Here is a 27,107-nt window from a genome sequence, read left to right as displayed (position 1 = left end):
AAGAACATATTATGAAGTTAATTTAACGTTTTTATTAAAGCAGTATATGTATTAGCTTTTTAAATAAAAACTTGTGGCTTGATTTTTATTTAAGACGTTTCAGAAATTGGCGAATTTTCAAATAATTACTTTATTAGTCATGTACGCTGCCTGGCAAAATACAGACCTTTAACTTTTTCTGAACGAGCAAGACTTTAAAAGTTGTTTCTTAAAAAAACCACACCAGTTTTTCCTTATGAAAGAGACGATAAGAAAGTATGTGTATTTCGTTTCGTTACCTAGCTGTGGAAAATGATTGTTTTTTTAACATTTAATGATTTCCTGTGGTTCTACTATTTATCTTGGGCAATTATTGACATAATGGCCAATTGCTAACGAGCAATCGCATTTGGTAAGAACGTGATGTCAAAGTACAACATTGAACCTAATTAGACGCCTAAGCACTTAGCGTATATTGCTTACAAAACGAGTTAAACACGACGCATTTTAATAAAATGATTTACTTCAAGTCCTTTCTAAATGAAATAACCAATATCGGTTTTATTTTTATTAAGTGATTATATCATTATTTTCTTTTGATTCAAGTTGAAATCCCATTTAGGAGGAAGGGGTCAAAGAAGGATTTCAACCTTTTCTCCAAGGCAAATTATATAGCTCATTGCGAAAGCCCGATGATTAAGACCATACCGTGAAAAGCCCGTTTTTTTATCACCAAATTAAGCACTTTGTTAGGTGCTCCTTTGAGCACTTCTCTTAGGGTGATAATTATCTTACCGAAGTGAAGTTGATATAGTCACGAGTTTGGTACATTCTTTGGTGCGCGCAGTCATGTCCCTTGGGCCATTCGGCAATTTATGTATTGCCAGATTAAGTTTTAGCTAACAGCGTAAACATTAAGTACTTCTGTAGCTTCCTGACTGTACGAAGCATGCAGATCCGTGCATCTTTCATTTCCTTCTTTTTCAACTACTGGGCACAGAGTATCCTCAGATTGTAAGATAGTTGGCCCTTGGATGGATCTGAGTTCCATCTTTGATCAACCAATGTACGTTATTTGGGCCCCTGAAACATCTTCCAAAGATTTATGCGACATCTTTATCCATCTATATGACCACATAGTAGGGACTATTGAAAGTTGAGTTTTCCTCTCATTTTGTTATATACCTTGTGGTTACGATAGCTCAGGTGGTAGAGCAGCGGCGTATTTAGCCGAAAATCGTGGGTTCGAATCCCGCTCGTGATACTGACTTTTATCTCAACCAATACCTTACATAAAGTTTAACTTTTAATATGTGGTGTTTAGTGACCGTTGGTTAATGTTTATTTGGAGATCGTGACCAGACCGCACCTCACGATCTTCAAATATTTTTTAATAATACATTGATTATATCTTTATCTGGATCCAACATCATATGCTATCAATCAAAAAGTTAAAGTTGCAATAATCGAAATGAAACAAAAAAGTTTTATTAAAACAAATTATTTATAAAATTAACGTGAATATTACTTTTCCAAAAAAAGTCCAAGAGATCAATAATAAAAAAATATCACTGAACGAAAAGATTATAGTGAGATGGCTTTTGCGCCAAGGTAAACGCAGACTTCTCGAATCCTGCGATTTTTTCCTGTGTCATATCCAGATCGCCATTACTCACACGTCCCCAACATACTTTTTTACCTATTTCAATTAATTTGTGTTTTTATAAAAAATAATTCCACATGTCGAATAATTCGGGACCGCGAGCTACATTTATATTTGAAGGGAAAAACAAAAAAATTACTCATAAAAGAGAGTGGAAGTGCTTGAATATCGAGCTTAATTGGTCGCGAAGGAGGTTTTCTGGGACCAGTTTTAAACTTTGTTCGTTTCCTTTTAATTATCAGTTGAGTGGCTTCGTAATCAGAACTGAATGGTGTAATAAATTTCTTTTCTATTAATCTTCAAATTTTTGTCATCTTAAGACAAAAATCTAGAATATTTAAATGAGTAGAAGAACGCATTTTTAAATTTTTCTTACGAGAATATTTCAACTACGAGGTATAAGTGTAAAGTGTGTGCCTCGGAGGCATGCGTTAAAAAAAAAACTCACTTTTGTAAATATATTTCCAATATGGAGCCATTGATTGAACCCCAGACCTTTACCTTACAGTGATGAGAGCCGTGACAACCCGGCCCCCGACGCCCCAATTGTTAGTTGTTTTTCAAGTATAGGTTTCATTTATTTTTTTGGAGAGTATACTTTTCTTATTTTAATATTTGTCTTTTCTGACGTTTTGGTATGTGGTGGTTTATTTTGATTGTATTGTTAGTGTGAATCAATTGTAGATATTTATTAAGTTTCTGATGTGATTGAAATTTGACGGGAAAACAACACGATTACTCTTCAGAAAGAGCTGGAAAGTTGAAGAGCTTAAAGTTCAAGCTTAATAGGCCGCGAGGGAGGTTTTCTTCAATGGGACTCAGTTTTAAACTTTGTTTGCCTCCTTTTAATTATCAAGTTGAGTGGCTTCCTTATCAGAACTAATTAATTTATTTTCGATTAAATTTCAAATTTTCGTCTGCTTAAGTCAAAACTGCTGATTTTCTGCTGAGTAGAAGAATGCATTTTAGGCTGATAATTGTCTCTATGCTGAAGGATTATTAATTTTTTAAGATTGGATTGTTAATTTATAAGAGTATAAATTACCATTCTGACTATTTTCTAAAGAAGGGAAATCGATAAATATATTAATTTAGCTGTACAAGACTGGATAAACAATAAATTTTCTTTTAATGTCTCTAAGCTATTGGATTATTGTAATTTTGTTGTATGAGGAGGTTTCCATTCTAATATATTTTCTAAAGAATGAGAAAACGCTAAATCACATCAATTACATAGCTCTACAAGAGGGGATAAAAAATAAAAATTTAGACCCATTCAAATTTTGCCCAAAAATAAAAGAAACTTGATTATTGCAAGTTATTTGACTAGAGCACGCATGTTATAATAGAGAAGTTAAATTGGTCAGTTTTATTCACTTTGCCTGCTTTTATAAAGCTAATTCATAAGCAAAAAACTGGCATTCTTAATTTTAAAAAAAAGTAGGAAATGTTAATGATATCCGTGGTAATAACGAAAAAATATTCTGCCTATTATAGTTAGAGCAGGGCTTCCCAAACTTTTAGCCAGCGGACTCCTTTCACAGATGAAAATCCAGGGCGGACCCCTCGTATTCAAGTATTTAAAATTAGATACTTATTGTATATGTAGTAAAATAATGTTTTGTAGATTATTATTAGCCATTCCATTCCTAATTAGGTGGGGGAGAGGGATATCTCTATGAAAACAACGTAATTAGATTGACATACTTAACTTTATTTACAAAATGAAATAAATTGTTAGTTAAATTTAACTACAACACGGGTTAAATTTTATGAACAAAACCATTTAATAAATGGTTAATTAAATTTTATGTGCAAATTCATGAAATAAATTGTTTGATAAATTCATCCTATCAATGAATGGTGTTCCGGTGTTTTGATCACTTTCTGCCAAATCATTAAAAGTAATTTTTTTAAAATAAAAACTAATGAATTTTTGATCTAGCTTAATTTGGTTTATATTAAATTAAGTGAGCTGTAATTAGGATAACAACTATAATACATATGTTTTGAAATAAAAATATGAGTGTCCGGTTCTTTTGTCTTTGAATGTACTCGATGCTACTCGACGAAAATCTGCTATGGGGATCGCGTAGCGTAGAGTAGGGTAGCGTTGCGTAGCATCGGGCAGATGTGCACGGGAGTAATACTATCTTATGGAAACTTGGACTTCGGATTTGCGTCGGGTGGCGTCGCGTAGAGTTGCATCGGGTAAGTGTGTTCCCGGCTTAAAGCCCATATAGATTCTATTACCCTCGTGCACATCTATCCGATGCTATGCCACGCTAACCTACCCGACGCTCTGCGATCTCCCCCTGTCCAGATTTTCGTCGGGACGCATGGAGTACAGTCGAAGACAAAAGAACCGGACACTCATATTTTTATTCAAACTACATATATTATTGTCGTTTTATTCATTACAACATACTTATTATAATATAAACCAAATTAACTGTGATTAAAAATTAATTAGTTTGTATTAAAAAAATTAATTTTAATGGTTTGGTAGAAAATTAATCAAAACACCGGAATACGATTTCTTGATATAATAAATTTAACTAACAATTTATTTTACTCGCTTCTGCAGTACATATACTAAAATTGGAACGATTTATTACACGGTTTTGCTCATGAAATTTAATTAACAATTTATTTCATAGTTTTGCTCGTCAAATTACACCATTTTCGTCGGGTAGCATCAGAACAGGACACTCATATTTTTTGTAATTTATTTCAAACTAAGTACATGTAATTTTGTTTTATATTAATTACAACATGTTATTTTAATGTAAACCAAATTAAACGAGATCAAAAATTCATAAGTTTTTATAAACATTGTTTAATTATGTGTGGTGATTAGTGACCGTTAATCGATAATTATTCAGAAATCGTGAGATGCGGTCTGGTGTGATGTAGGTTTCAGAAAAACATTTTCTTTATCGTGCNGCACACCGCACCAAAACGTGGCAAGGCGTCGGGTAGCCTCGCGTATCGTCGCATGGCGTTGCATCGGATAAGCGTGTTCCCCCTTAATCCTCGGTGCCGCACATATTCGCCACAAAGTGTTGGCCGAAGATGTCAACCTATGCCAATCGCTCCTGCCATAATCAGAGAACTTGCTGAAAGTATTATTAATCGTCGTCGAATATTAGCTGATATAAATATCAGACCTTTTAGTTTCTAGTTCTTTTTAGTTTGAAAATAAAATTTAGTATGCGGTTATTTCAATCCAACCTAAAAGCGACTCGATAATATAAACGTTTCACGTTAAACCAACGGCCGTGCACCCCGACACAGCCTCACTTTTTTTTATAAGCGTAGGAATATTGATTAAGTAAACTTAATTTAAACTCTTGTAATCTTAATACTCGGTAATTGTTTCATAAAAAAAACCCACTGGGGTAACGACTTAATCTACAAGAAATTAAGAAGTTACCCAGGAGTCAGATGGGGCAAGGGGATCAGAGTTTCCCCAGTTGGGAACGGCTTTGCGGTGGTTACTGTCCAAAATAGGACAAGATAAAGCCCTGGTGTTTCGAAACTTACCCTTTACCTAAATCCTATGTTGACTTTGTCTAAAAACAGCAAACTCAATCAATTTCAACGTAAATTTATACTTAGAAAGTAAATTCAAAAGTAAACACAAATTACTTAATTAAGCCACTAAATTTGTTTTTTCCTTCTTAACATGCTACTATTGAGAAAGTTGTAAAATTGGATTCAGTATTATTTTCTGAGGTCTAAGCTTTTCTAAAACCTCTTCAAAGAGAAACTTCGCTCTGAATTTGTATGGGAAACTTGAAAATGCATCAATAGACTCTAGCTTAAATAGCATGCCGATACATAAAGAACATCTTTAAATGAGAGAAAACTTTTTTATAGACTGTTCTGAAAACCCTTTTTGTTGAAATACTTCACTATGGTTTTTGGGTTTGCCATTTAATTAGTTGTAGACGGACTTCATTTATATAAAGTCCACAATGTTTGGCTTTCTTTGTTCGGTTGACTAAATCTTCAACCATTAACAGAAAATAGTGCTATTAGTTAATTGCTAAATGTATACTTACAATAGAATAAAATAAAAATATTCTAAAATAATCAATTTTATCAGGTTTTAGTATTCATTTTTTAAATTAAAACTGGGGTTTATAAACAAATCATTAATCGATATATAACATATTCATAACATAGTATATAAACATATTCTTATCAACCCGATGGAAAAATAAGATTTACACTTCACTAATCACTAACTCAGTTTACAACACTAGTCCAAATTGCTTTGCCCTTTTAAAACAAAGAACAATGGAGTAATATTTTAGTTGTTTCCAGGTGGTTGTACTAGTATATCAAGTAAATTATTGAAACTATTGTACTCTTTTGGTGTCGTAACCTTTTTATTTCTGCAAGCTTTGATTATTGGTTTTATTATTTGACTCTAAAATGAAGTCAGTTAGGTATGGTGTAATAAAATATACTGACAGGCAAAAAATTCCGCCCACTTGTAATATAACTTTATTTGTACATATTTGTATATATTAATCAAAGTTTCACGTTTTTTAACGTTCAATAATAGAATCATTGTAAATTGCTATTATTGCTATGTGCTAAATTGGAACGAAAATGTAAATTGCTAAGGAAAAACAAGGACAGATAAAATTTGCTTTAATTTTGTTTTAGGTTACAAATAATTAAGGTTTTTAGTTGAGATAAAAAAGTCAATGGCACGAGCGGGATTCGAACCCACGATCTTCGGCTAGATATGCCGCTGCTCTACCACTTGAGCTATCATGACCTCGATCCACTCGAAAACAACTCTCCATCTCAACCTACAACCGTTCGATGTTTCCTCTATTTGCCATTTTCCGAGAAGATCGAAGTCATGATAGCTCAAGTGGTAGACTAGCAGCGTAATCTAAATCTAATCTCTAAATCGTAATCTCTAAATCCCGCTCGTGCCATTGACTTTTGTATCTCAAATAGAAACCTTAATTAATTGTAATATATTAATTGATAAAGCGGACCACGAAATTAGTGAATTTGTTTTAGATGTTTAATTAACATGTCAATATTCGCGTGGAGTGTATCAGGAAGTGATGGACTTGCTATTTTTCATCTTTTGAGGTAATCACATAAAGGTTCGATGTGGTTTTAAGTCTCGAGAACGGGCTGGCCAGGTTAAGACCCTGATGTTATGATTGAAGGTATGTTTGTCCTATGCGACCGAAATGTGGACGGGCATCATCGTGCATTAGAATAGGATTGTCGCTGATTTCATCGAGGAAAGGCAACGCATGATGTTTCAAAATTCATGGAATTCAATAACCAACTCTGAGCGACTCTCCATTCAACTTCCCGCCAACACCATCACTGAGCTACGTTGAAAAGGTCGGCTGTGGGAAAAATTATAAGCTTTGTACCTTTCATTTCGCCTTCTCTACACTGTTTCACACCCAACTGGAGATCGTAGAGCAAATTCATCTGTAAAAACTACAGCAGACTAATCGTCTAAAGACCGATGGGTGTTCTCGAGCAAATGCGAGTCGTGCAACTCTGTGTGTTGTAGTCAATTCTGGTCCACTTACGAGGCTAAAAGTCCATGCTGATTTAATCTTCTTTGAGCAGCGCGTTCAGAAATTTGAACACCTCGAACTTCCTGGAGATGATGAATCGCTTGAACAACAGTAAGGTTCCGATTTCGCAAAATTCTCAAAGTCAAAAAACGGTCATCTTGTGGTTCCAGGGCGTCCAGACCAATTTAAAAAACGTCTAAAGGCGTCTCGCAGTCTTTCATAGGGCATTCCGATGGCAATAGCCGCATACCTGATGGAACGTCTATCATCAATACGTGCCACACCACGCGCAACATCCTCAGCACTAAGTGGCATTCTTAAGATTAAATGTTGAAATTAAGAATACAAAGATGAAAACTAAACAGTGTATTGCTTCAGAATTCAAATGAGACTGAATAAACAGTTTAAGTTACCTAAAAAGTAAACATTAAAAAATCCTTTATCCTGGTTTTGGATTAAGGATTAAGTGTGTTTACCTCTAACTGATATTTCCAATTTAAAATATAGCATAAACAAATATTTATTGATAAAAATAATGAGACAAATTAAGTGCAGAATTTTCTTTTATCGAGGAAATGAAAAAAAAATCAATTGGGTAGAATTTTTTGCCTGTCAGTGTATATAAAAGGAAGAAAACAATTTGAAAATATTTCCTAAAAGCCAGTTAATAGAAGCCTGAAGACAGAAATTGGACCATTTTAATAATTATTCTAAGTGATGATGTACCATCTTTATAATGCTATTGTTTTGGGATCAGGGATGTAGTCCAAAAGTCACAGTTTTGTATTAATGTCGAGCTCTCGACATTTCTTATGCCTTCTTCAGGGATGTACATTAATAATAGATATTAATATGTTATAATTGAACTTAAAATATTTTCTATTTTACACGTTACTTACCAAGGTGATATCATACATATACATATACATATACATATATATTTAAATGCAAAGAGAAAATTCATAACGAGAAGAGTATTTTTTATCAAAGTTTTAACATTGTAATATATATACATTATCTAAAATCTTTAATAAAAAATACTTTTCTCGTAATGCATTTTCTCTTTGCATTTAAATAAATAAATACGTTAATTAATAAATAATTATAATAAGCTATTCGGAATTTCAGGTACAATGTGGGGACAACATTGCTTACTCATCCTGAGCCAATCGTATTTGTTGCAGTAATTAACGAGTATTTATTTAGACAAGAATCTAATTCAGTGGGCAAAATTATCAAAGGGTAATAAAAAATAAAAACATGAATTGAAATCAGTTACGATTACAAGAATTCCCGAGATTTTTTAAACATATGATCTAAACATCAATATCACAACAGATCAGTTGTACATAAATGTCACAAACTTCCACGGACTGTGATATTTAGGTTATTTTGATCAGTTTGGCGAATACGTGAATTTTTATCATTATATACATACATAATTTACTTACGTCTTGAATGAACATTGTTTTTTTTTTTTTTTTTTTTTTTTNTCTCACCCAAATAATAATAATTTAATATTTAATAAAATAATAATATTTTTTTACTGTATATATTAGGTAAGATCTCTTATTCTTTTGGGTCACTGCATTTAAACCCCGATAACATTGTTTTTTCAATTTTATTGTTGAATTTAAAAACTATTTTTACTAATTAATTAAGGTTTTTAGTTAAGATAAAAAAAGTCAATGGCACGAGCGGGATTCGAACCCACGATCTTCGGCTAGATATGCCGCTGCTCTACCATTTGAGCTATCGTGAACTCGATCCACTCGGACACTAACTCCCATCTCAACCTCACATTTTGAATTTTCCCTCCTTTTTGCCATTTTTCAAATGTCGTGTAATCGGATTGCATCTCGGCGACAAATGAAATGGCCACGGAGAGCTTTAGTGAAGTATATTTCAGTTTAATTCATTAAATTCACAAATTTCGTGGTCCGCTAGACCAATTAATATATTACAATTAATTAAAGTTTTTAGTTGAGATAAAAATTGAAAAATCAGTCACACCAGACCGCATCTCACGATTTCCGAACAATAAAATTTATTGTTGGTATTTAAAATTTAAGATCCTCATAAGACAACCTTGCATAATACATAATTCTTTGGAAATGAGCCTGTTAGTTAGGGACGTTGGATACCCACTAATCTTTAGCATTTGTTTTATTTTTTTAATATTTTCCCATTTGGAAATTTCAAATAAATATTAAGCGCCGAATTTTTTAAGATAGAGTTAATTGAAAATTAAATGCCATCGTATTTGGTCATACAGGCCAAATCAACTACAAATTTAATTCGGTTCATTTCTAAACAATTCCTGCTTTAAAAATACAAACTTTTTTTAATCGGGGTCGTTGAAACGATAAAATGAATGTATTTGGCACGTTTTGATGATTCTGGTCTGCCTCTCCTCCGGTTGGTCTGTCAGACGAGTTTCGCCATTTTGCCATCTTCAGTGTGCCTGTTCTCCGTTAAGTCTCGTTCATAAGGTCGTGGGCAGCTGGCAAGCACGGATGGCACCGAAAAACAAAGAAAACACCCACACCTTCCCCTAAAAAACAAACAGATTTGACGTGTCAGACTAACTACGCGTGGCTACTGTTTTCAGTATTAGAAATATCGACCAATTTTTCTCTCACGAACACTGGATTCATCCTGAGGACCTTGAGGTATGGTCTTGAAGAAAAAAGCAAAATTCAGTTATTACTGCCAAGCTTTTGTACCTTTTTTAAGGTCATCATCAACAACTGAATTTGCTTTCTTCTACAAGGCCATACTCTGATCCAGAGTGTTCGTAAGCGAGGGTAAGCAAACCAAGACGGTAGTAAGGTTCAAATTAAAAATTGGATTGATTGAGCTTTGTAAATCGTATGAAAATTAATTATCTATAGAAGCTTAATAAAATAATTGAACGTGCTACATATAAATTAAATTGCATTAAATATAGCAGAGCGTTGTTCTGGAATTCATAATAACTCACAATAAGATAGTGAATTATTATTCAACGATTAGTTGATTAAATACTCACATTTAATTTACGTTCTTGAAATTTCACTAAAAAAATACAAAATATATAAACTCATACTACAAAATAAACAAATTAGATTATTTTGACAAATGTTTTCTGGAAACGAATTTTTTTGCGTTTTTATTTCCAAATATCCACTATTATTCAACTAAGGTAAATTTGTCCCATGCGAAATGAGGTCAAAAATATCCATTCACAATTCAACAATTGTGATCACATAATGATTGATTAACTGTAATGTTTACTAGTAGAATACCGATTGAAGTTTCTTAGAAATCACCTTTAACACGACAGGCAATTTGTTAATTGTTGTTGTGTAGGTCGACGTTGACTTTGTGGCTAAATAATTGTTGAATTATTTTTAGAATTTCGTCAATAACAGATCAATTACGTTTTGTCCGTGTTTTATCGAAATCACCCGGTCAATCATCCAAGTAAATTCATTATGTCACACGTATGAAATATTTTAATCGAAATACTCCAGCCATTTGATTGTAGTAACATTTCCTTTTATTTAAGCAAGGAAAAAGCAAAATATATATTACATTTTATAAGTCTATTATGGTTTATTAAATATATAATGAGATTATTGTTATTTTGCATAATTATTTGTATGCACGAAAGATACACAGTCCGCCATTTTGACCTGCATTAATTTTTTTATAAAATTAAAATCATTATTTTTTTCTACCATCTACAATTTCTAATAACAACATGTAACTTGAGGTACATATTAAGAACTTTTTACATTTATGGTCGCCTCGAGGGGAGAAAATAGTTTTTTTAAATTTTTTTATTACATTTATTTGACATTTACAACTATAAGTATTGTATTAAGTAAATATGTTGAATTTATCATTTGAGGCTCTTTAGGAGAAGTTCCTCCTTAGAAAATAATCAATTATATGTGTGGTGATTAGTGATCGTTAATCGATATTTATTTAGAAATCGTGAGATGCGGTCTGGTGTGATGTAGGTTTCAGAAAAACATTTTCTTTATCGTGCCAACGTTTCGATCTTTATTGAGATCATCTTCAGGGCTCAAAGTGGGCACTCTCGATACGACACGCAAGAATGGCACAATTACACAGAAGAATTTTGAGCCCTGAAGATGATCTCAATAAAAGATCGAAACGTTGGCACGATAAAGAAAATGTTTTTCTGAAACCTACATCACACCAGACCGCATCTCACGATTTCTAAATAAAAATCAATTTTATTTTTATTTTCATATTGCATTTCGTATTAATTAGTCGATTGCGAGGTCGCAGAGCCATTTTCGCTTGAGACACCTTACAGAATTGCATGGGATCTGGTGGATCGTGGGTAAGATTATTAGGCTGCACGGAGAATTTATTACGGAACTTAGTAAATGTCTGACGAATTAATTTTTGGATGGAAGTTTGAAGGGTAGTATATTGGAGAAATAATACGGAGCATTTTTAATTGATCTAAGGATTTTAAGTTGGAAAGGTTCGAAACGTCGGATATTTGAAGGTTTGGTATCCCACTGATCTGTACGTCCAGATTCTCCGTCCGAGGTCTAATTTAATTTTTAGGGATGACATACAAATTTCGATTTGGCGAAGAGAGGATTAATTGATTATCTACAACACGCTCTTAGCTTCAGAACAGTGAATATTTGCTTTGATGTTGCCGGGGTTTTCGGTCCTTTGATGTCTCTGCACACTCGTCCCTTGGGACTTGAGCAATCCGACCGAGAGCATGCGACATTAGGAACATCTGAACCTCAACTGTTTATAAACTAGTTCGACGATAGACGATAAATACACCCGTGTTTTAAAATTAATAAAATATGATTTGTAAAATATTGAAACCAAATTTTCCGTACAAACCATGCTGCTAGTCTCGACATTTATCCTTCATTTGTAATAGTAAAAACATCTTCTGTTTTTCTCTCTCCTCTCAAATCCAGCTTTACAATATGCATTCGGCGAAAATGAAATAGTTGATGATGATCTGTGAGTCTGTGAACTGTGGTTGCTTACAGGGTACGCGTATTTTTTCAGTTATTCAAAGGCGTTTCGGCATTGCGCCATCTTCAGTGAAGAACTAGTTAAAAAGTTCCTCAATGAAGATGGCGCAAGGCCGAAACGCCTTTGAATAACTAAAAACAAACAGACCCAGTAACCCTGTGCCGGTTCAACATGAAAATGAAAGTGGTTACGAAATTCTGATGTCTTTAAAAATTGTCGTTTCCATTTTTGATAAATCGCTGACACTGTTGTTCCAGTGTTAATAGACGGAAGACGTTCAGTGATGCTTTACATTTTTAGAAGATGTTTTCAATTTAATCAAAAATCAAAAAAATAGACCCAGTAAGTAAAGCCAGGAACACACTTACCCGATGCTACGCCATACGACGCTACCCGATGCTACCCGACGTCTTGCCACGTTTTGGTGGGACATCTATTCGACGCAAGTACACGTCGCGTACAGTCCACAGCGTTTATCACAATAATCACTATCACAATCGCAACGCATCTTTTGTTCTTAATGCACTATTTTGATCAAAACCTTGTAATATTGTATATAAATTGTTAGTTAAATTTTATGAGCACAACCATCTAATAAATTATTTGTTAAACTTAATTGTTTTAAATAAAGTTACTCCTAACCATCTAATTAAACAATGTTTATAAAAACTTATGCATTTTTGATCTCGTTTAATTTGGTTTACATTCAAATAACATGTTGTAATTAATATAACGACAAAATTACATGTACTTAGTTTGAAATAAATTACAAAAAATACGAGTGTCCTGTTCTGATGCTACCCGACATTAGAAAATGGTGTAATTTTACCAACCAAAACTATGAAATAAATTGTTAATTAAATTTTATGAGCAAAACCGTGTAATAAATTGTTCCAGTTTTAGTATATGTAACGCCGAAGCGAGTAAAATAAATTGTTAGTTAAATTCATTATATCAAAAAATCGTATTCCGGTGTTTTGATTAATTTTCTACCAAACCATTAAAATTTATTTGTTAAATAAAAACTAATTAATTTTTAATCACAGTTAATTTGGTTTATATTAAAATAAGTATGTTGTAATTAATATAACGACAATAATACATGTAGTTTGAAATAAAAATATGGGTGTCCGGTTCTTTTGTCTTCGACTATACTCGATGCGACCCGACGAAAATCTGGACAGTGGGGATCGCAGAGCGTCGGGTAGGTTAGCGTGGCATAGCATCGAGTAGATGTGCACGGGGGTAATGCAACCTTATGGAAAATCGGAGTTTGGATTTGCGTCGGGTAGCATCGGGTAGCGTCGCATGGCGTAGCTTCGGGTAAGTGTGTTTCTGGCTTAACCCTATGCCGAAGGTTACGAAATTCTGACGTCTTTAAAAATTGTCGTTTCTATTTTTGATAAATCGCTGACAATTTCGTTCCAGTGTTAATAGACGGAAGACGTTCAGTGATGCTTTAAATTTTTAGAAGATGTTTCCAATTTAATCAAAAATCAAACCAAAGTAGCGAACCAAGTCTTCCTGCTGTTTATTTATAGTGTAAAATTTTAGGGAGGGAGAAAAAAAAGTTATTCTTTGGAGAAAAGTACATCAACAATTTTAGCTTTTGAGGCTTTGAAACCGTTATCATAGAGCCAACTCCTAAGTTTATATTGTTTAGTTAAGGTACAATATATACACATATTAATGTACTTACACAAAGCTTCATTTTACATATCAATAGATCTGTAATCCATTGTTCATTGAATAGAGTGTATTCCAATAAGGTGATCAATGAACATTGTCTTACTATAATAGGCGAAGGAATACTAAAATAAAATATAAACATTTACATTTTTCATTAACAATTTTATATTGATTGATTTTCCTTTTTCCAATTAAACTTTGTAAATTTGGCGTCATTCACACATCCGTTGAATAATTTTTTTCATATTAAATTTTCGGCGCTTTGAACTAGGTTAAGAATTCAATTATTCCAACTCTGGATCGTGTCAAGCACAGGCTCACAAGTCACCAAATGGAAATGTCTCTAATACATTTTAAATCAGTCCGAGGCGAACTTTTTTATTGACTGCATATCGCCTCACGTTGACCCAAATGTAAATAAATCAAGGCGACAAATTAAAATTTGTGACGATAAAATATGTCAATAATTAATATGGCTTTAGATAAAAACGAAATTAAAACTTCCTACTGCGGCATATAAATTCTTCCAAACTAAACAAACAAAACTTCGATTAAACAATAAAATCAATCAATAAATTAAACAATTAAAATAATCCATTACAGTTCATGGTCCGATAGACCAATTAACATTTTTCAATTAATTAATATTTATGAAAGGTATTGGTTGAGATAAAAAGTCAGTGTCTCGAGCGGGATTCGAACCCACGACCTTCGGCTAAATACGCCGCTAACTAAGCCTACCACTTGAAAAATGGCAAAAACGAGGGAAAATTCGACAGGTCAGGTTGAGATGGAAAGTTAAGTATATTTATTTATTTTAAGGTCCCGGGTTCGACACGCTTAAAAATGGATTTTTTTTTTCAAAAACATGGGCACCCGATGGTTCATATAACCGAACAGTTGAAATACACTCGAATAAACTTTTTACATATTTCAATTAATTAATCTTGATCTGGTTGAGATAAAAAGGCCGGTGTCACCAGCGGGATTCGAACGGAGGGAAGTTGTGTCCGAGCGGATCGAAGGCACGATAGATCATGAGGTTAGAGTAGCGGCGTATTTAGCCGAAGGTCGTGGGTTCGAATCCCGCTCGTGACACCGACTTTTTCAACTCAACTAATACCTTTCATAAATATTAATTAATTGAAAAATTAAAATAATATTGAAAAATATAAATATTTTGGTGCCTAAAGCGTGTGTGTATAGACTTTTTTTACCAACCGCCTTTGTTCGAGAAATTCACTGAATCCATGCCGATCAACTCTATTCAGCAGTTTGCCATCGTAAGTTTTTTCAATGCGCATTGTACCTCACTGTTATTTTTGTTGGCCAAGGTGAAAGTCAAATGAGATGGAAAGTGATTCTGGATTAGATTCCTCTGTTGTTACTGCCCTTTGTTGTAACAGCCAAATCAGTTTGGTCCAGATTGGCGGATCCAGTTTACGTTTGTTATTACCGCAGAATTGCCTATTAACGAGAGGAACGCGTAAAATAATATTATTAATAAATCATAATATTCACTTACAGTGTATAATGTTACAAAAACATATTTATGTATGTATTATAAACGAATTATGTCTCAGCTCATCGAAGTTAGACAGCAAAGATGAACGTTAAAACAAAAAAAACGCGATTTTATAGACTGGGAATTTCTTCTCTCTACGAAAGATTACAAAAAGAATAAACAAAGTAATAAAATATATAATAAATGCAAAACCAAATATTATTGGAAAATTAATATAAACGTAATAAAAATCTTATGGCCGCATTATAAAATGCTCACCATTCACCCCTAACATACAAACTGCAGTTCACCGTAATTAGGTAAAAAAAATCAAAAATATATATACAATATATATTTTTTGAGTTAGAGAGAGAGAGAGAAAGTGAGGGAGAAGGAGAGAGGAGAGAGAGAGAGAGAGAATGAAAGTATAAAAAAGTAAACTTAAAAGAAGTTAATTATTCACCAACCATTTAAAGATTATACTTAATTATTATTATTTTTAATTATTATTTATCCTTAATTACATTTAGTTATTGTTATGTAACGACACATAAAGATATTTTTTAAAAAATGTAGTGTTTTTGTGTTTTAATAATAAAGAATTTTTATTTATTACCTTTATAGCAAATTAAAATGCAAAGTTGATATCAATAAACATAACATTAACATTACATAGATCTTTCGATTATATAAAGACGACCAGCAGTTTACTACGATCCAAAGATCTAGTTTTATTCAACTTCTTCTTAAGTTTTGTATGATATACATGTTAGTTTTACAAAAAGGTCAAAAACAAATTCAAAACTGTAATATGTATTTTTTGAGTAAGTGAGGGAGAGAGAGAGAGAGAGAGAGAGAGAGAGAGAGAGAGAGAGAGAGAGTGAGAGTCTAATAGAAAGCAACAATAAGAAAAGTATAATTTAAAAAAATTAATTATTCACCAACTATTACAATCTTATCTTTATTTATTATTTATCTGTAATTATATTTAATTAGTTGGTATGTTGATACAAATAAAAATAACATGAACGTTGCATAAATCTTTACATAAATAACAATTATATAAAAGTACGAGCAGTTTGCTACGATCTAGAGATCTAATTTTCATCAATTTCTTCTTAAGTTTTGTATGCTTTACATGTTAATTTTAAAAAAGGTTAAAAACAAATTCAAAACTGTAATATTTTTTTTGAGTTAGAGAGAGAGAGAGAGTGAGAGAGAGAGTGAGAGAGAGAGAGAGAGAGAGAGAGAGAGATAGAGAGAGATAGAGAGAGATAGAGAGAGAGTGATAGAAAGAAACTATAAGAAAAGTGTACTTTAAAAAAAGTTAATTATTCACGAACCATTACAATCTTACCTTTAATTATTATTATTTTTAATTAACTTTTATCTTTAATTAGTTGATATGTTGACACAAACAGAACATAACAATACATAAATCTTTACATAAATAACAATTGGAGGCGTCGGTGGCCGCAACGGTTTAGGCGTTGGCACCTCATCACTGTAAGGTAAAGGTCCCGGGTTCGAATCCAGCGGCCCTGCATTCGAACCCGACATACTTACAAATGGGCTTTTTTTCAAAATCACCGGCATCCCGAAGGGTTTATATGACCTCTGCTGTTGCGAACCCTCGTTAAAAATAAAAAATAAAAAAAAATAAAAATTTAAAAAAAAATCAGATAAGACGAACAGCAGTTTTCTACGATTTAGAGATCTAGTTTTCTTCACCTTCTTCTTAACTTATGTATGCTTTACATGTTAGCTTTAAGTTAAACTTTTAAATTAATTTAAAAAAACTTGTTCCTTCCCTTTTGTTCTTTCGAAAATAATAATTATTAACTTTGTTCCGTGCGAAAATCAAAATAACCATTTAACTCAAATTAAATTAGTTTTAAGCTAAATTTTGCATAATGACATGACCTGACTTACCGCTATGTTTGAGTAGATTCGTTGAGAGATCCTTTTGAGATTTGTGAAATAAAATGCACGTCATAGGTTAGCCACGATCTACCTACCCCTGCCAGGCTTTTAACAGAGTGAGCTTTTATCAGCTGAAGTGGGTCGATCCCTTAATTGTCTCAGATCCCCCCGTGTAAGCTTTCACCTATTTGTTTTAAAAAATTCAGGGCTCAGGAACATGTTCGGGGCAAATGCCATTAGTCTCGTTGTGTCAAGCGTAGCTTCATTTATATGGTAAGCGCGTTTTGTTTCTTCTACCGAAAGCTTTTGGAAAAAGGCTTGGGTTTTTCTTAAAACAAAAATATATTCGTTTAAAATTATAATATTCGTATAAATTATAAATATTTTTACACGATACATGTTGTCCTTTAACGTTGGAAAACAATGAAATCATAATATTATATGTGTGGTGCTTAGTGACCGTTAGGCAATGATTAATCGGAGATCATGAGTTACGTAAGTTTTAGAAAAACATTTTCTTTATCATCCCAACGTTTCGATCTTTATAATACCAATTAATTTATAATTATAGTTCGAATCCCGCTCGTGACGCTGACTTTTTTATCTCAACCAATACCTTTCATAAATATTAATTAATTGCAAAATGTTAATTGGTCAATCGGACAACGAACTGTAATGGCCATTTTTTAAATTTAAACTATTCTTTTACACATATATTTATATAAAAATTACAACAAGGTCAATTAAATGATTCCGTATTACAAAAAGTATCACTACTCAAAAGGTGGCTGGCTATTTGTTTTTTGTTTTTTTAAGTTTCAAAATTTAATTTCATTTTATCTGTCAAATCGTTATCATCGTTGGAATAATTTGAAATTGCTTGCAATGATATTAGACGAATAATTTCAGGAAAAAAACAGAGGCTTCATAATATCTAACATGCTCCAACATATAAACTTTTTCTTGTTAAAGCCCAGTTCTCTTTAATATTTACTAAAATTTAAACCTTTGACAGCTAAAAATAGACTTTGGCAAAAGAATGATTATTTTTAATATAATAATATATAATTTATCATTTTTCCTTATCCATAAATAGTACGAAATATGTTATTATTTCCTTATCTTATCTTATTATTTGAAACTCTTCTCAGATGGTAAACTTTTTATTTGTATGTTTTAACACCTTGCCAAGTCTCCTCTTTAGCTTAAAAGTGTCAATATGTACTTGTCAAGAAACGTGATGAAATAAAAAGTAAAACAGCTGAAAGGAATTTCAATTAATAAAAAGTTACGAATTCTTTATCTATGTTTATATAATATAGATGTGAATAAAAACTTTGCAGACTCATCAGTGAGTCCCCCTCCACGGAAATCTTTAGTAAAAGGCGAAAGATTTATTCGTTATGAAGGGAGACCAGAGTATGTACCGATTCTCTGAGCGCTGTCTGGTTAGAGAAATACGCGGAGCTGGAACCTCTCGGAAAAACGATGGTTGTTGTCTGGATTCCCGGACACGTCGGCCTGGAGGGTAACGAACGCGCGGACGAGGCGGCGAAAGCCGGTACGTCCCACCCTCCAGATCGGACCATCGCGATCAGGCCTACTGACGCTAAACACGCAGTTAAAAATATGATAAAAGAAAGATGGCAGCGTCAGTGGGCGGGGTCGTCGGAGAGGCTCTTGCGAGTCAAGAGCACGACCGGTAGATGGCTCTCAGAGAATCTGAGCAGGAGATGAGGGATCGTTCTCACCCGACTGAGGATTGGCCATATGCGGTTGACACATGGGCACCTGCGCGGGCTTATGCAGAGAAAGGTTGCTCGATATGTCCCACATAATAGAGGCGTGTCATGCCTTGGCTCCATACAGAGAGCGTGTAGGCATGCCGCCGGACTTAAAAAGATTTCTCGAACACGGTAGCGAGTTTCAGAGTCCCCTGTTCCGCTTTTTAGGGGAAATTGGGTTTTTTTATTGTATATAGTATGTCTTATGTGTTGTGTGTCTATATGTTTTGTCTGAGTGCATGTATTTATTAGCGTGAATGGCGAGGTGTGAGGGTGAAATATAACGTCATCATCACCCCTCGAACAATGAGAGCGTAAGATTGTGTGTTCAGGGTCGATGGCGGAATTTTTATAAAAGTACCCCATCGACCCCAGTCTAGGTTAATTTGAGTATAGGGTCGGTGGAGGAATATCAAGTACTCCACCGACAAAACGGAATGAGTGTACTGTATGGATGTGTACATATGTGTATTATGTGTATGAATGTATTTATTTATATGAATGTAGTGTTTGAAAGGGTAAATAGAATATAAACTTAGTTGGGGGCTGAAATGACCTAGATGTCGGAAGCCCCAGTCAAAAAAATAAAAAATAAAATAAAAAATAAAAAATAAAAAAATAAAAACTTTGCGTTTGGGTATTAATTTAGCTAGCAAAAGCATATAAAGGATTTATTTTGGTTTATTTTGAAAAACTATGTAAGATTCACATTTCAACGTTTTTTCTGTTGCTGACTTAGAGAAATGCGGGTATCGACATTGATGGACGTTTGTTAAAAATTTAACGTTTAGGTGAAATTAAAACAAAAAAAACTCAACGTTTACAAATGCTTTTTGATTTGAAAACGAAAAAGGACTTACCTACACAACAACCCACACGGGACGTACGTGGGAGGCGAAATCAATGTGATTCAATTATCCCATGGTTAACCCAGAGGAAATTTCATAAATTTCAATTCACAAATAATTCAAGATATCACGTTCAGTTCAATAATAGAATAAAAGTGTTTATCCACACATACTATTTTACCTAAAAATTTTTATTAAATCTCGTGTTCAAAGATAATCTCAGTAATGTGCAATTGTACAACAAATAATTATGTTATGTTTTGCAATACAAAATCACATTTAGAATGAAAGGAATGTACGTACTTGTTGCGTATCTTACCGTTTTTCTCCAAAAGTAAAATGAGAGCACTTGAGAAACGCACAAGGCGATTTACTCCCTTGGGGGCTGTTTTGAATTCCACGCCCTCCCTTGGATTCCGCTAATCTCAAAACCCCTTACCACACCTCGGCTGAGAGATTTGCAAATCTAATGATATTTAGCTGAAGTTCACTTAATCAGTTTTCGCACTCAATCGCGCTTTTTCCGGATTAACTGTAAATAATGACCGCCCTAAGTACATGAGCTTTATACGTTTATATTTATTTAATATTATTAAAATTATTCAAATAGCGAGCAATAACAATTAATATATTTGATCATTACAATGTATTGAATACATTACTTTATATCATTACAAGCAGTAGATAGTTTTAACGAAAAAATCTATTTCAATATCAACCAGCAATTATTTTTATAAAGTAAGTAAGTAAAAGCTTTCACGACTACATTTCATTAGATTTTTTATAAAATATAAAACACGTTTATTAAAACTGAAAATCGTGGGACGAAAAATTAATTAAAGCGTTAATAGTAATTCTTATAGCACTTAGTACTTGACGTTTTAAGTGCTCGAGCAAGAGGCGGTATAATTAAAATCATTAAAATTAAAAGAGAATATTCTTTCACCTTACTTTAACATATGCCAGGTTTCGTGACAGAAACAATATAAACCGTATAAAGCGGTAAAAATAAGTAAAAGAGTATAATTCTAACCATTATGATTTGAATACCTATCTAACCATTAAATCTGAAAGCATTTTATAATTTATACAAAAGCTGTATAATGTGTAATGTACACTCTAAGACGAAACAACCGAATACATCATAGTTTATTTCAAACTATATTTATTTTTATCGTTATATTAATTACAACATACTCATTTATTGTAAATTCAATTAAACTAGATCAGAAATTCATGAGTTTTATCATAAATTATGTAATTTTGATGGTTATTAATCATTATAAAATCATTAAATAATTACTTTAATCTGATGATTCTTTAATATGTTACACAAATCAAATACAAACATAATTAAGTATTATTAATTACTTCAATTACAATACTGTAATAAACATAAAATAAAAATAGAATGGCAGGATCGTCTGAGAGGCTCTTGCGAGTCAAGAGCACGCTCGGTAGACGGCCCTCAGAGAATCTGAGCAGGAGGGGGATCGTCCTCTCCTTACTGAGGATTGGTCATACGCGGTTGACACAGGGACACATTTGGGCCAAAGCCCGCGCGGTGCCCCTTATGCAGAGAATGGCTGCTGGATGTGTCCCACATAATAGAGGCGTGTCATGCCTTGGCTCCATAAAGGGAGTGGGTAGGCATGTCGCCGGATTTAAGTGTGTTTCTCGGACCCTATAGCGAGTTTCAGGGTCCACTGTTCTGCTTTTTAGGGGAATTTGGATTTTTTTATTCCATATAGCCGTCCAAATATGTGTTTTGTATGAGTGAGTGTATTTATTAGAGTGAATTGGGAGAGGCTGATGGTGGAATAGAAGCCATAAGACCCCTCGATCTGTGTACGTGACTTGGGTCGATAGCAGAATATTTATAAAATTACCCCATCGACCCCAGTTGGGTTAGTTTGTTATTGTATGAAGGTTGATGGAGGAAAATTGAGTACTCCATCTACTAAATGTAATGAATGCAATGTATATAGATGTGAATGTATTTATTTGTGTGAGTGCGTATTGAGGGTTTTAATGCTCGGGGCTGAAATGACCAAGCTCTCAGATGGCCCTTAAAAAAAATTTAAATTGTAGTTCGGTGGATCTTTGGCCGGTAAAGTCAAAAAATATAAATATTCTATATTCTGAATTGAAAAAGTCAGAATAATGTACAAATTACTAGATACAAAAACATTACAATTGTTTTCCCAAAACTCCTTTTTTTTAAATATGTTTAGAGAAAGGTTTTTAATAGTTGGTAATAGTTGGTATCGAAGATTTTTATGTCTTTCAATGAATTTTGTGAATTTGATTTTTTAACTTTATTATGAACAGTGACTCACAGATTTCTCCACATCGGTAAACAATTTTGTATTATCTCTGCAATAAATATTCAATCTCTGCAAATCCCATTTTTTTAATCCCAGACGACAACAGCAACAGGATTGAGTTCGTTGATCTGTTAGTAAACAAACATTCACCCTAATTCCCTAGTTTCGTTGGCCAATTAATATTTTTCAATTAATTACGAGCGGGATTCGAACCCACGATCTTCGGCTAGATACGCCGCTGCTCTACCTCTTGAGCTATCGTGACCTCGATCCACTCGGACACTAACTTCTCATCTCAACCCCACCTTTCGAATTTTCCATCCTTTTTGCCATTTTTCGAATCCCGCTCGTAACACTGACTTTTTTACCTCAACTAAAAACCTTAATTAATTGAAATTCACCCTAATATTCTTTATTTATGTTTACATCTTTGAATTGAGCCAGTTTATTACGAGTCTTCGTGTGAACAGTTTTGTGACTCGGGATACTTCATTGCGAATTAAATCCAATTTTATCAAGTAATAAAGTCTCTACAAGAAGGACTTCCTTATCGAAAAATTTCAAATAAATATAAATACTCTATTGTGTTAATAACGTAAAAGATCTTCCGGAATTTCAGCAGCAATGGTTTCTTCACTTTTCCGTTCACTCTTAATCCGGCATCACGTAAACATCTCCGTATTGTTTCAGCACTGACATCCATATTATCATTATCACGCACCTACGCTAAATTTGGACAGCATCGTCAACCTCTCCTGATCGAATGGAGCATAGACAGAACGCCTTTTGGCCTCGGAAATTTTTTTTAGGACCGCTCCTGTTCTTTTTATAACAACTATAAGAAATTCCGGAAGATCTTTTTAGTTTTGTTATTACCGCAATTGACATTTATATTTTTTTCAAATTTCACGATAAGTAAGTCCTTCTTGTAAAGATTTCATTATTTGATCTGTCAAAAATGTTGAAAATGGCTTCATACTGTAATTAAACGGAATAGACCATAACCATTAAGGAAAGGACATATTTTCAATATGCAAGAAAAATAACTATGTTGACGATACCTGATAACAAATTTGAGACGATTTATTGCATGGTTTTTGCGAAATTTGCAATGAAGTAAACCTAACCACAAAACTGTTCACACGAAAACTAGTATTAAACTGGCTCAATTCAATGATGTAAACATAAATAAAGAATTTTCAATTAATTAAGGTTTTTAGTTGAGATAAAAAAGTCAGTGTCACGAGCGGGATTCGATCCCACGACCTTCGGCTATATACGCCGCTGCTCTACCACTTGAGCTATCGTGACTTCGATCCACTCGGACACTAACCTCCCATCTCAACCCCACCTTTTAATTTTCCCTCCTTTTTGCCATTTTTCATGTTTTGCCATGTTTTTATCTCAACCAAAACCTTAATTAATTGAAAAGAATTTGTTTGTTCACGCGGACCACGAAACCTAGTAAAAAATAAATAAAGAATATTAAGGTGAATGTTTGTTTACTAACAGTTCAACGAACTCAATCCTGTTGCTGTTGACTGGGATAAAAAAATTACGGGATTTGCAAACTAGAGATAATAGAAAATTGTTTACCGATGTGAACAAATCTGTGAGTCACTGTCACACAATTTTTTGTATTTTGGGTCTGTAATACCAGAAGCGTTTTATTTAATTCAATTTAATCTTTACGCCTAGTTATTATGAAAAATAGACAAATAAATGCAAGAGACCGGCTTTTGTCTTTGAGTGATTTAATTGATTATATTATATTATATTAATTAAGTGATTATAAAAACAGCGTTAGCCATCTTTTCCCATTGCTCGTCCTTATTACTTATGTAAGAAAAATAAGAATAAAAACGAAATATGCTTGAAAATCAAACGCGGCGCGTCATCCTACTAAACCCACACGACCTCTCTGTTTCCAGTGTTTAATCTACCCAACCCCCATGGAAACGTACGGGCGAAACATCAATACAAAAAAGTTGTTACATGTGAAGGTTAGTTTGGGTTGGGAGATGTTAAATATTTGTCAGCAGTTTCAACGTTCCTGGCTCACGTTGTGTGTTTTGTAATAGACCTGGTTGAATCAAGAACTGCTGACAAATGTTTATTATTATAGTTATGCTTGCTCTCGTCCTTCATTATTACCGTAAATTTTTATTAACATTTATACATCAAAAATATTTTAGTTATAAAGATGTGGCCCATTAAAAAATAGCCTTAAAGAGGGTATATTTAATGTAGACTTCAAAAGATAAAAATAGAAGAAAAGAAAATTATATATAAATATTATGTATATGTATATCAATAATGTTTACAGGCAATCTCACAGTAATCTTATAGTGCAGTATTGAATTAGGTGCCTTTTTTCATATATATATATATATGAAAAAGGCACCTAATTCAATACTGCACTAAAAGATTACTGTGAGATTGTCTGTAAACATTATTGATTTTAGTACTTTCTTTTTCACATATATCTTCAAACTTTATTTTATTACATTATAAGCCAAGTTTTAAATATAATCTCAGTTTGATATTAGAAATTATTTTGTTGCTGATATCAAAACTCTAAGGTGAAATTCATCAGTTGAAAAATGCATAGTTGATTATGGGTAAATGATTTTTTTTTTAATTTTTATGTTACATTCGTAGTTACCATTTAAGTCACAAGACTGCCAAACCCTTACTTCCTAGTTTCTCCTTATCCTTTCCTATTATAATATTAGACACTAGAGTCTAAATTTCCATGTACCCTGCATGAAGAGAAAGGTTACTCGATTTCTCCCACCTAATTGAAGCGACTTCTTGGCTCTTTATAAGGAGCATTTAGGAATGCCACACGATATGAGAATTGTGTTTGAGCAAGTATGTGGGGCCCTTGTTCCGATTTTTGAAGGAAACGGTTGTTTTACAAAGTACTTTAGAGATATCTCATCTTTTTTTTAAAGTGTATTGAGAGTTAATGTATTTATTTGCGTGAATGTGTACTGTAATTGAACCGATGTCGGAATATTGAGTACCTCATAGACCTTAAATTAAATTAGTTGTATAATATGTGTGATTGAGAAATATCGAGTACTCCACCACCAGGATTGAGTGAATGGCATGATAAAAGGAAAGTGAGCGTGGTTTGGATCTGAGATGATAGCAAAATATATGTATCGCATGGTCCGATAATTTCGGACTGTATTTCTATTGATTTGATGTGTCAGTTCGGCTCTTGCACATGAATGGTAGTAAAATGTTTCGTTCATTCAGGTATTTTCCTTTGTGAAAAGAGAAAAAGCTGGACCCGACTTAATTCCATACCAACTTGATACATACCAAAATGGAAATGAACAAGCTACGTGTACGTCAGCCCACAGACAACAGGAACTTCATTGTAAGAGCAACATTTCTGAAGTTTATGATATTGCTCTAAATGTCGAAAAGGAGGGAAAATTCAAAAGGTGTGGTTGAGATGGGAAGTTAGTGGCCGAGTGCATCGAAGTCACGATAGCTCAGGTGGTGGAGTAGCGTATCTAGCTGAAGGTCGTGGGTTCGAATCGAGTGGATCGAAGTCACGATAGCTCAGGTGGTGGAGTAGCGTATCTAGCTGAAGGTCGTGGGTTCGAATCGAGTGGATCGAAGTCACGATAGCTCAGGTGGTGGAGTAGCGTATCTAGCTGAAGGTCGTGGGTTCGAATCCCGCTCGTGACATTGACTTTTTTATCTCAACTAAAAACCTCAATTAACTGAAAAATATGAAATGGTCAAGCGGACCAATTTTTCTAATATGTTAATTTTTGTAACTTAATCCCTTTAGGAGAAAACTGAAAAAAAGCCTAAGTAACGTTTTTATCATAAACAATGTAAAACCATTTGTTTGCAATCCTGAAAGTTAACCATTTCCCATCTAGTTTAATTTTAAAGCTTATTTCAAAATGTTTTAACAATAATAATATCAATAATATAAATCGAATGGCTAAAAACGTCATTAATTAAATTTTTATGTTTAAATCCGTCTTATAAAGTGGTGGCTTAAATGTGTAGCATTTCTCCTAAAAGAAAAAATATTTCGAGAGTAATCGGTTTTTCCCATGAGCACATAAAAACCAGATATTTGGCCCAAATATCACAAATAACTCGAAAACGGTTGAGAAATCGGGCAAAGTGGAAAGTGGTCAATTGAAAGCTTATTAAAATTCCTATCGACTGCTATAGGGAACTCCACAGCTCAATTTAAAGATTTCGTAAAAAGTGCAAAAATTAACGTGTTTCCGAACATTTTAATCTACCGATGAATGACTGAAGCTAGGAAAACATTTTAAAAAACATCTTCTTCAGCGTAAAATTTTCTAAAAATGAGAGCTAGCGCAGTTCTGTGTCTTAAAAGGCTGAGAAAATATGCATTTCCAAAGTTGACAATTTTCTCGCGCAAAAACTAGATGGTCAGTTTTTCTTTCTTTCTTTTTTTGTTTTTTTATGGGCAATGTATAACAACGAAAGCTGATCAAAACATTTTGTGTTCGGCCTCCCTCAGCCTATCTAACCCACAACTCGCCTTAATCAGATTTATCTTTTGGATCCATAAAGCTTGTAAAGTTGATAAAAGCATATTGCCGAAGCTTGCGATTTTATCCTCTGTGAATTTTGTTTGATATACATGATGCTGAAGTCTCAAAAGTGAGATAACTGTATTTTTCTTTACTGGCCGAAGGAAAACTTTTATAATAATCTGGACCATAATGTCTTTAAATTACTTTTATGAAAAGAACAAAAAATAAAATGTATCTGGTGG

The 27,107-nt window shown here is 33.3% G+C and overlaps 1 protein-coding gene and 2 non-coding genes across 3 annotated transcripts in view; 1 reads left to right on the top strand and 2 right to left on the bottom strand.

Moving 5' to 3' along the window:
* Positions 1-27,107, top strand: part of LOC106662272 (5-hydroxytryptamine receptor-like) — a 338,924-nt gene that overhangs the window by 246,578 nt on the left and 65,239 nt on the right. The gene's annotated exons all lie outside the window — the stretch shown is intronic.
* Positions 18,668-18,782, bottom strand: LOC112126552. Its single transcript, XR_002910039.1, has one exon. It is a non-coding gene; the product is annotated as a U5 spliceosomal RNA (small nuclear RNA).
* Positions 23,557-23,629, bottom strand: Trnay-aua. The gene has a single exon. It is a non-coding gene; the product is annotated as a tRNA-Tyr (tRNA).

Source organism: Cimex lectularius, unplaced genomic scaffold, assembly GCF_000648675.2.
Source record: "Cimex lectularius strain Harlan isolate CLEC.00 unplaced genomic scaffold, Clec_2.1 scaffold3, whole genome shotgun sequence".
Classification (NCBI taxonomy): Eukaryota; Metazoa; Arthropoda; class Insecta; order Hemiptera; family Cimicidae; genus Cimex; species Cimex lectularius.
The sequence above is the reverse complement of the archived record's forward strand: the minus strand, read 5'-3'. Positions and strand labels throughout refer to the sequence as shown.